The sequence below is a fragment of the Calidris pugnax genome, unplaced genomic scaffold (genome assembly GCF_001431845.1).
Source record: "Calidris pugnax isolate Ruff unplaced genomic scaffold, ASM143184v1 scaffold70, whole genome shotgun sequence".
NCBI lineage: Eukaryota > Metazoa > Chordata > Aves > Charadriiformes > Scolopacidae > Calidris > Calidris pugnax.
The window spans coordinates 6120806-6129252 of NW_015090862.1; positions in this window are offsets into that span (position 1 = coordinate 6120806).

Below are 8447 nucleotides of genomic sequence, written 5' to 3' on the forward strand. Positions count from 1 at the left end.
ATCTCTCCTGATTTATATTAGCTGGAATCATGGCTTTGCTAATATTTTTCCTGGGAGGGGTTAGCCAGATATTCTTTGCTTCAGGAATTATTCATTTCCAGGGCCTTTGTTTTGCAAATGATGTGTTAATGGGATGTGTTAATAACCTGATGTCTGATTGAGATTCCTATTGAAGGAGTCTTGTCTGCCTTAGTCCATCGACAGTGCAGGCAATTGAAGATGCCAGCCTGGTACTTGCACTTGAATTTCAACTCAGAAATAGCTTGGGTACCGTGGTTGGTAAAGCTGAGAGAGTGTGGCTGAGCAGTTGAAGACAGAGCTTTTAAGCCATACAAAGTTTTCTGCTGCCACAACTGTGTTCCTTTCGACACCTCCCTGTACTGTACTCTGGTCCCAACAGGGATCATCACAGAACAGATCTACCACGCGAACTAAAAGTATGAGATCAGCTGAGATGTAGTCATTAAGAATCTAATCTGCAGAAGATGCATGCTGCAATGCTGGTCAAATTAAATTCTACTAGGAAGTCAGGCTTGTATGTATCTTACTTAATTCCCTTCCTCAGTGAGCAGGGAGCGAAAGAATAACTTAATCTAGATGAGTCAGTGTTATCTACGTCTCTGCAAATACTCTTCCCATTCCAGCAGTGTTGCCCACTCAGCTGGAGGACAGACCGGCTGGCAGGAGGACTCTGGGTATGGGAATTGCTTTTACAGCCTGTGCCCGAGGCTGGCAGGTGGTCTGCTCCTCAGTCAAGGGAGGCTTTTGGGGATAAAGTCATAGATTATAGTCACTTAGATGGGGCTGTGGTCCTTGTAGCGGTTGACAAGTATGGGGGTTAGGCTGTGGGAATTCAGTAATTGGTCTAGTGGTCTTGTGAGGAAAAACAGTTAATGCAAAGATGTAAAATACTCCATTTGAACAAAATCTAGTCTGCCGTGACTTTTGACTTCAGCTACTTAGGGACGTAGAAATCACATGCTGCTGTTTTACCTGTGACTCTGGCCTTTTAACTCCAACCCTTATTGTAATTTTTCACTTCTTCTACAGCTGCATGAAGAAGCCCAACCCAGATTTATAGTTTTGGTATATAAGGTATAAATATGGTATAATTTTTTGTTACCTAGTTTAAAAAATCCCATAAAAAGTTTGCAGTGGGAGGTTGGAGAAATTAAGTATTTTAATTAATCAAAGTCAGAAATATGGAGAATAAGCAACTTTCTAAAATGAGCCCTCAATGAAAATCAGATTAAGCAGAGTGTTTACAGGACTTTTAGTAAGGCTAGAAACAAAGTATTTTCTTAATTTCCATTCCAGTATTTTCATTTACAAGGCCTTTCCTGAGCAAGTGACCAAGGTTTGATACTCAAAATACCCATGGAGAAACATCAGTCAGAACAGATTATTTCTTTTGGAACAGTACAGATAACTTCAGTCTTAACAACAAAAATTAAATAATTCCTACAACATACCTTGTGCAAAGAATGAAGGTATGTTTTGAATCTTGTTTTTATTTTCAATAGTGTAAAATTCAATTATATTTGCATATTTGAATAGGAAGATTTTAACATCTCATATAAGGCCTTTTTCTGTCATATCTTAAAAGCAAAGAGAGCGTATAGTTTCTAATAATAAAAATCTTTGCTCTTTTTTAACAGACACATACTAGTATCAAGATGTTACCCATACATCAACCACAAAGAATGTTGTTGACTTGTTATAATGTGTCAAAATTCTTTAATGAGGAAAGGCATATAAAATGTACAAAGCAGGGTGAAACAGCTACTAATACCTTCATTACTGTCTGTCAAAAAATGACAGTCCTATCAGTAAATGAGTGAGCTAGAAGGAATAAATGGACAGCTTATAGAAATTGCTTTCACAGTGATCTCTGAACACAGAAGATACAGTTTTAAGCCTTCAAATTTCAATGCAGTAATTCTGGCAATAACCACATATGAATGTGTTTGGTTTCAGAAATGTTTTACTCTTTATGTTCCCTAAGTTAGGCTTTGGAATATCTTTTAGTTTTAAATACCTTCTGTGAAATATTAGTGCGTTTTACCCTTTAGCCACTAGCATTATCCTGCGGTGTAGAATCCAACCTACTAATTAAAATTCTAACAAGTATAGTTGTTGGGGTTTTGCCGTTTCAGAATTGAAGGATCTCTTTGTCTTGCTCGAGGCATATCAGAGCATTATACTATGAACAAAATGCTGACCTGACCATTGGTTCCAGGACATTACGTTGGGGCATAATATTTTTGAGGCTCATTCCAATAATAAATTGTAGTTCTAATGATGGTTCTGCTGACATATGGCAAATGGAAAACACTTTTCATAGATTAAGCAACATAGCTTTCCCTAAACCTCTTCAAGGACTAAAGAACAGTGAATTGTTAACCACCTAAGTCTTCATTTGTTGTACTTTCTGTTAAATTATTTAACACCTTCCTGCTTTAAGGTATATCTGCATTAGAAATACTACTACTAGTCATGTTACAAATTATTAAATCATATATACCAGTCCTGCTATTTTAAATCTGTACATGACGTTTACCTGAGAAGCAGTGGAAGGAGACTATATTTTTCATATAGTAATTGATGAATATTTATATACCAGATGGTTTTTCAAGTGCTAGCCAAAACTGATGGTGTTTAAACCAGAGCAATTGACAACGGTTGAAATAAGAAAATCCTGAAAATATCTGTGGAGCGGTAGTACAGTTGTGACTTCTAACAGCCAAATTATTTACAGATTTGGAAATACAGCTTGCCTGCTGCTGATACATTCTTGAGCTTCACATTCTTGATCGTGCGTCTGGTCCTGTAGTTGGTTTGTGCTTTTAAGAGAATGCTTACTGCTGCACACAGTGCAAGATTAGCAAAGGCTGGGGAAGTATGACGAGTCCAGCAACATGACTATCTATCCCTCATGAGTAAGATTCTGCCTCTGCATCTCATTTTGCTGTGCACACTTGGAAAAGGCAAAATCTTTGTTTATTGGTTAAGGATTGAAGTCTGAGACTTCAATAAGGGAGGAGGGAACAGGGTAAAGGTGATGGTTTATTTTAAAATTCGCATTGCAGCCTTTCTCTATTCTGTTCAGTTTAAATTACCTAAATTTCAGTACATTTGTTTTAATGTATTTGTCCAAGCAATCTGCCAGTTATCTAGTAGCATTTGCTTACAGATTGATTTTTGGTGCCATCATCTGTTGACAGGGTATAATTGCAACATGGGCAGATTGGGATCCTAAAACATCTAAGAATACACTTTTTGCATTGCGTGTTCCACAAAAACTTCAATTCTTGTACTCAAAGAAAGACCTTATGAATGCTGCTTTAAAGAAAAAAGCCCACAAAAGTCAATGCAGTGGAGCAGCCATTGTCTGTTGGGTTGGATGTCATATGTGAATACTATTGCAGACAAAGCAGAAATTTTACAGGGAAATGAAGTGGATTGTGAAATCTAGAACAGTATCTATAAAGCTGTTTTTATGTAGCCACTTCATGTCAAAAACTACAGATGCTCCTGATATTGTGCAGCAAGAGCGTGTGTTGTATTTATTCTGTTTGGAAATTTCTGCTCTTTGCTTTGGTGAAGAGTTTGTCTGTCCTGCGTGAATAAAACTATTTGAAAGCAGTTAACAATGACTTAATTCTGCTGCTCTAGAAATTAGAGCTAAAACTCCCATTCGCTTTTCTGGGAATAAAGTATCATGCCAGTGTTCTCTGTTCTCTTCAATCTCTACTAGCATCTGCAGAAAGAATAATAATTGGTTTCTTTGCTTTACCAAAATGGTGTATTTAAATTCAGCAGATCATCCAGAGACAAGAAGATTTAACATGTCTTACTTGCTGGTAGTGGGTGCCTACACTTTAATCAGGGTTTTCTAGCTGTGAGGTATTGTAGTAGTAAGATTCCTTTCCACATTTGTAGCTCGTTATCACTAGGTGAAAAACCTCTCTGCATTCATAGCCTGTCTCAGCCTCCATTTATCAACTTCTATCAGAGTCCAGTAAAAGAAGTAATTATGAAGATGTTGGGGAGGTGTCTGGAGTAAGTCACACTTGTCAGAATGAAGGAGACTTGGCTACGCCTCAGGCTACGTGCCTGATGTTTGTGAGTGAAAGTCATTGTCCGACTTGTCTGTGACTGACTTGATCTTTTCTATTAACAGCCAGTGCAGAGAGATGCTGAGATAATCTCACCCTGAGGCAGATGTTGATAATTGGCAGGCATACCTGCTTCTAACCATGGGCAGTGACAGGAACTCCACTCAACTGGAGATGCTACCGTCTGAACTTCGCTAAGATGGATCCCATACAATATATCCACACTGTTGCCGGATTTCTGTGGCAGAGAGAGAATCTCCATGATGAATATGACAGATCAGAAAAGGTTGTCATCTGAAAAGGACTGACTTAGAAAATCCCAGAGGCCTGAAACCCACAGCAACATGCTGGACCTGGCCCAGCTCTGAGCAGGAGGTCAAACCAGACAACCGCCGGAGTCCTGTCCAGCTACAGTTCGTGAGTGGTTCTGGGTTTCAAGCAGGTACCCTCTCTCAAGGGTGAGAATGGAGGGGAAAGCTCTCCCTTGTAACGCATGCAGGATCTCTGTGTGTTATAGGTGATCCTTAGCAACCAAACAGATACGTAACATTTATAACTCAATGACAGATCTGTGCTGCACAGTAAGCTGCCCAGGTGAACTCAAAACTTGTCACTGATTTTTGCACCCTCTTAATCTTCCTGTTTATTCTGTGCTTCATTAAAGTCAATCTCTGCTGGACAGACTGTCACTCAGGCTAGGCCTGTCCTGCTGTCTGCACTCTCTGGGGAGCACCCTTCATCCTGATAAATGGTCTATTAGGAGAGCACGTGTCAGAAAGAAACCCTCCGTGAAGCTAAATAGATTAGTCTCTTCCCTCTGAACAGTCTCAGTGGAATGGGGTAGGCATGATCATTAAAGCGGATTTAGAATGAGAAGACACTTTTTCCTTAGGACAGGAAATTGCTCTGAGTTTAGAATGGTACAGATTGGTTCTAGTAAATGTAAAAAGGGAGAACTTCTCAGCATTAGCACTTGCCACTGGAACAGACACAGTGTTGATGGTCTTGAAGCTGCTGAACTTTCTTTTGGTGCCCTCCAGAGAATTACGTGGAGATGGCCTTTCTCTGTGGAGGTTTTGCAATGCCTTTCTGTAACTACTGCAATTGCTAGCATGCAAAAGCGGTACTAAAAAGCATTTTATATTCTTGCAGTGCAGTTTAGCAGCTGCTTAGTCAGACCAGCATAATGACCAGCAAATCCCCAGCAAAGGAAGGGAATTTCTTGTTCTTACAGCTGTCCTGTCCCTTTAGCTGTGGCTTTGTAAGTCATTGCTGTGCTGTCCTTGACGCTCTAAACATATCATGGTAATGGCAAGGCCAAAAAAATCCCTTAAAAATGGAAAACCTGCTCTTGAAACCATCTGTTTAGAAGTGTGACTTAGTACGAGGTATTACACACCCAAATGCCACACAGCAAGTTCATCATCTGGTGGTGCCCTGGCACAGGTTACCTCAGACATGACCTGGGGAGGCAGAAAGGAGCTTGGGTTGCTCCTGTTGGCTTCTTTGTGGAGTTCTGGAAGCTCTAGGGAGAGGAGGAGGAGCTCACTTGTTTCTGAGGTTAGTGGACACTTAATAGAGGTTTGCTCTGTTCTCCTGCAGACCCTCAGAAGCAGCTTTGAACTCCTAAGGTTGCTGCTGCTCTCTTAAAAATAAATAGATAAAAAAATATTTTCTTCCTTCAGTGTATATTCATCTTCCCTTTCTCTGCATTAGTGAGTGGGTATGAAGGGAAAACTGATTCATAGCTTTTCCCCACAAATATTTGTGTCCTGAGCAGCCATTTCCATTAGCAGCAAAACTCTCAGCTCATTCTCTGCTCTGGGGGTGTCTGAGGTGTTGCAGGGGTGCCTGTGGGAAAGGGAGACCCTATGCAAAGAGTAGGCAGACAAGATCTTGAGGCTTCTTTTTTGTTGCTTGCAGGAACTAGCATGCAAAAGCTCAGATTTTCACCCTTTTTGGAGCCAGTCCAACAGAAACATCTCGGTTCTGTTGGCACCAAAGAGGGTGGGAGGTCCTCATTGGTGACATTTGTACCAAAATGGGGTGGGAATGCTGCCAGAAGACTCTTGTGTGAAGAGTGGCTATGGCCCAGGGAGAGGACAGAAAAAGATTATACTGAGATAAGCTAATTTTAAACAAATTAAAGGAGATAAATCCACATTTTCTGTTAGAGCATCTTCCAGAAAAAGAAATCAAATAAAATAACATAAAAGTAATAAACAGCACACTCAACATTAGTTTTAATGCAGGACTAAGCAAATATTGTAAACTTTTTCATAATAGTAATAAAAATCTCCAAGTATCATAACAGTATGCGTGTTGCAAACTCAGGTAAACTCTTATGCAGTTATTGTTCCTAAACCGCATCTTGGTTTTTGCAGCAGCAATATATTCTCTGTCTGCCTGGGAAGATTTGGTCGACAATGACTGCAACGCTGGGACAAAAGTTGAAAGAGGTAACGTGAGGGAAAGGGAGTTCTGGAAGACTCTTTTCAACTCTTTCTTTTGTTGTTATTTATTTAAATGCAAATTTTTCAGGAAAAAAAAATAAATATTCAGTAGCCTCGGTAGATTCATGAATGCCAGGCTGAAGTTACAGAAATGGTGAGTCATACAGAAACCTGTCCGGGGAAACAAGGAGCTTCTGATACTTTGAAGTTAAAGGAAGAGCAAACAGCAAACTCTTAAAATAAGCCAAGGCCTACAGTGTATTTTAGTGCCTTTTAACAGTGTACTTCAAAAGTAATCTTTTAAAAATAAACTGTGTGTGAAAATAATTGCTTTGTGCTTCTTCAGGCAGGGCTAAGCAGCACGGAGCTCAGGCAGCTGCAATCAGCGCAGCCTTCTGCTTTCAGAGCTGGGAATGACAAGTGGCTGTAAAGGCGCCGTGTGTTATTGCTGGAAAAGCAGGTTGTGAGGAGGTCTGGGGCCAGATCCTCATGCACAATTGTGGTCGTGAGCCTGGGATCTAGAAACGTGGTGCTGCTGTGAGCGCACTGTTTCAGGCTCTGGTTTGTTCCCGTGGAAGGAGCCCTCCCTGGGCTGTGATCATCTGCCAGGGCTGGACATGGTCTGATGCAAACAGGTGCAAAAGCTCATTTTCCCTGTCTGCCCCTTGGTAAATCAGTGTTTGTACAGTGTGGTTTTTGCTCCCTGGGCAAAAGACAGCAAAAATGTGGCTGCACCACATGACTCCTGTGAAAATGGTACTAAACCTTCTGCAGCGCTGGGGGGGACCAGGGATAACCCCCCTTCCCATGTCAGTCCTGAAGAGGGTGTGAGAGTCAGCTCCTCCACCTGAACAACATTATGGCATGCTATAAATATGTTAATTCTTTAATTTATTAAGGTTAAAACTTACTTGACCTATTTTAAAAATATTGCTGTTTCCAGGGTATCAACAATAAAAATAATACCTGAAAGAGACCTACAGAAAAGCTTGGATGCCTGTCATGAATGTCATGTTATTTCATGGCTTTATGTTTAAGCACCTTAATTACCACTTCTACTTACACTTAAAAGATTACCAACTAGAATGGGTTCAAAACTTGTTTAAATGAAACCTATATATCATAAAAAGAATTCACAGTAAACATCTTTGGGATATAGGTAGAGATGACAAAAATGCGTGGTTTGGTATTTATTGTGTATTGGTACTATTATTCCTGTCTTTTTTTTAATGCTTCTACTATACCTCATTATGAGTTCATTACAAGGGCTCTGCCTTTACAGTATGACATGGGTAAGTTTGTTTAGCATTATTATTATTATATCATTTGCTTGTAAATGTTGCCTATTTTATTGATGAATTATAAATTTTTAGAAATATTGTTTAGAAAATAAATGTCAACAAACATCTAGGATTTTTTTCTGGTTTTATTCAGATCAGTTTAAATTAAACTGTTCAAATCTGAGATAAAATATAGCTTAGTCGAGTCTATATATAACCTTAACAGTCATTTAGCACTGACTAGGACTGACCAGAAAATTAATGTTTAGGGAGGGCTTCATATATTTTGGGATGAAAAATATCTCAGTTTTTTTTTCACTGATTCTTGAGGAAAAAGAGAGAAATTCTGATGCAGTTGAGGGCATGGAAGATGGATCTTCTACATCTAAGAATCAGGTTTTTATATACATATCAATACATATATAATATATATATATGATATTTAGGGTTATGTATTATTTTAGATATATCTCACTTAATAGCCTCAGCTTTCACATCCCTCTTTGAAAGCATATTTGGAATGTTGTTGTTGGCTTCTTTTCTTGCTTTCAGCTGGGGACAAGGTGCTACAAGGACTCAAGCTTGTGTCCTCAAGC